This window comes from Otolemur garnettii, unplaced genomic scaffold (assembly GCF_000181295.1).
Source record: "Otolemur garnettii isolate 467f Iridium unplaced genomic scaffold, OtoGar3 scaffold00158, whole genome shotgun sequence".
Taxonomy (NCBI): Eukaryota; Metazoa; Chordata; class Mammalia; order Primates; family Galagidae; genus Otolemur; species Otolemur garnettii.
In genome coordinates this window covers 3,387,650-3,389,793 of record NW_003852553.1, presented here as the reverse complement: position 1 = coordinate 3,389,793, position 2,144 = coordinate 3,387,650, and positions in this window count along the sequence as shown.

Sequence of the window (2,144 nt, the reverse complement as noted above, 5' to 3'; positions counted from 1 at the left end):
GCTCACAGCAATCTTAAACTCTTGGGTTCAAGCAGTTCTCTTGCTTCAGCCTCCCAAGTAGCTGAGACTATAAGCACCTGCCACAACACTCGGCTATTTTTTGGTTGTAGTTGTCATTGTTGTTTGGCAGGCCTGGGCTGGATTCGAACCCACCAGCTCTGGTGTATGTGGCTGGTGCCCTAGCTGCTGAGCTAGAGATGCCGAGCTGACTTGAACATATTTTGAGAGGACATAATTCAATCCACTATGGGCAATTTTAATTTCTTATAAACCTAAACATTCACTTACCATGTGACCCTGCATTGAAGTTTTGAGCATTGTATTAACTTTCTATTGCTGTGTAACTAATTACCACAAATTTAGCAGCTTAAAACAACCATTGTTTATTATCTTACAGTTCAATATGTCAAAAGTCCAGACAGACTCATATTATTTGTCTGCTTAGTATTTCACAAGGCTGAAATGAAGGTGCACCAACCTAGACTCTTAATCTAGAGCAGTGGTTCTCAACCTTCCTAATGCCACTATGCTTTAATACAGTTCCTCATGTTGTGGTGACCCCCAACCATAAAATTATTTTTGTTGCTACTTCATAACTGTAATTTTGCTACTGTTATGAATTGTAATGTAAATATCTGATATACAGGATGGTCTTAGGTGACCCCTGTGAAAGGGTCGTTCAACCCCCAAAGGGGTCACAACTCACAGGTTGAGAACCGCTGATCTAGAGGCTATGGGGAAGAATCTACTTCTGGGCTCATTTAGGTTGTGGGCAGAATTCATTGGAACTTGTTTGTAGGTTTGAGGTTCCTTCCTTGCTGGTTGTCACTAGGGGTCACTCTTAGCCTCTAGAGCTACTCTCTACTCCTTGGACACAGCTACATCCATCTTCTAGTGAGTAACAGCATGTAAAAGCCCTCTTGTGCTTCATATATGTCTGACTTTCCTTTCTGCCACCAGCCAGAGAAAATTGTTTTTAAAAAAGGGTTCATATGATTATATCAGGCCCACCTGGATACTCTCCCTACCTTAAGGTCATTTGTGCCATATGAATTAACACACTCATGGGACTGAGAGCTCATCACTTTCACGAGTTCCATCATAGTCACACATTCCAGATGTTGCAAAAAGGGATTTCTTTGGGGGCCATCAGAAAAATTCTGTCTATCACACAGTTGGCCCTACAAAACACAGTCACCTCTGCCAAATTTTCTAAGGTTCTCAATCCCATTACAGCTTGAACTCAAAGTCCAAACTCTCATCTAAATCTCATCAACTCAAAAGTTAAGAATCTCATTATCAAATCATTTAGATTAGGTATGGGGGCACCTATACCTTACTCCTGGCACAACTTCTCTCCATCTGTGGACTTAAGAAACTAAAGAAACAGTCAACTATCCCTAACACATCATGATGGAACAGGAATAGGATACGAGTTACAGACCTTTCAGTTCAAAAAAAGGGAAAATAGAAAGTAAAAAGGAGACACCAGGCCAAAACAATTTTTTGTTTTTTGAGACAGTCTTATTATGTGGCCCTCGGTAGAGTGCTGTGGTGTCATAGCTCACAGCAAACTCAAACTCTTGGGCTTAAGCAAGTCTCTTGCCTCAGCCTCCCGAGTAGCTAGGGCTACAGGCGCCCGCCACAATGCCCAGCTATTTTTTTGTTGCAATTGTTTAGCTGGCCCGGGCCGGGTTTGAACCTGCCACCCTTAATGTATGTGGCTGGCTCCATAACCACTGTGCTCCGGGTGCTGAGCCCCAAAACAATTTTTAAATCTATCTGGGAAACTACTTCAGGTTTTAAGAATCAAAAATAAGGCTGAGGGAGGGGTGGCTCATGCCTGTAATCCTAGCATTCTGGGAGGTCGAGGCAGGAAGATCCCTTGATCTCAGTAGTTCAAGGCCAGCTTGAACAAGAGCAAAATCCTTTCTCTACCCAAAATAGAAAAATCAGCTGGGTGCTGTGTCTGGCACCTGTAGTCCCAGCTACTTGGGAGGTTGAGGCAAGGAGGATCACTTAAGCCCAGGAGTTTGAGGTTGCTGTGAGCTAAGCTGATGCCACCACAATGCACTCTCCTCTGGGCAACAGAGTGAAACTCTGTCTAAAGAAAAAAAAAAAGGCTCGGCGCCTGTGGCTCAAGT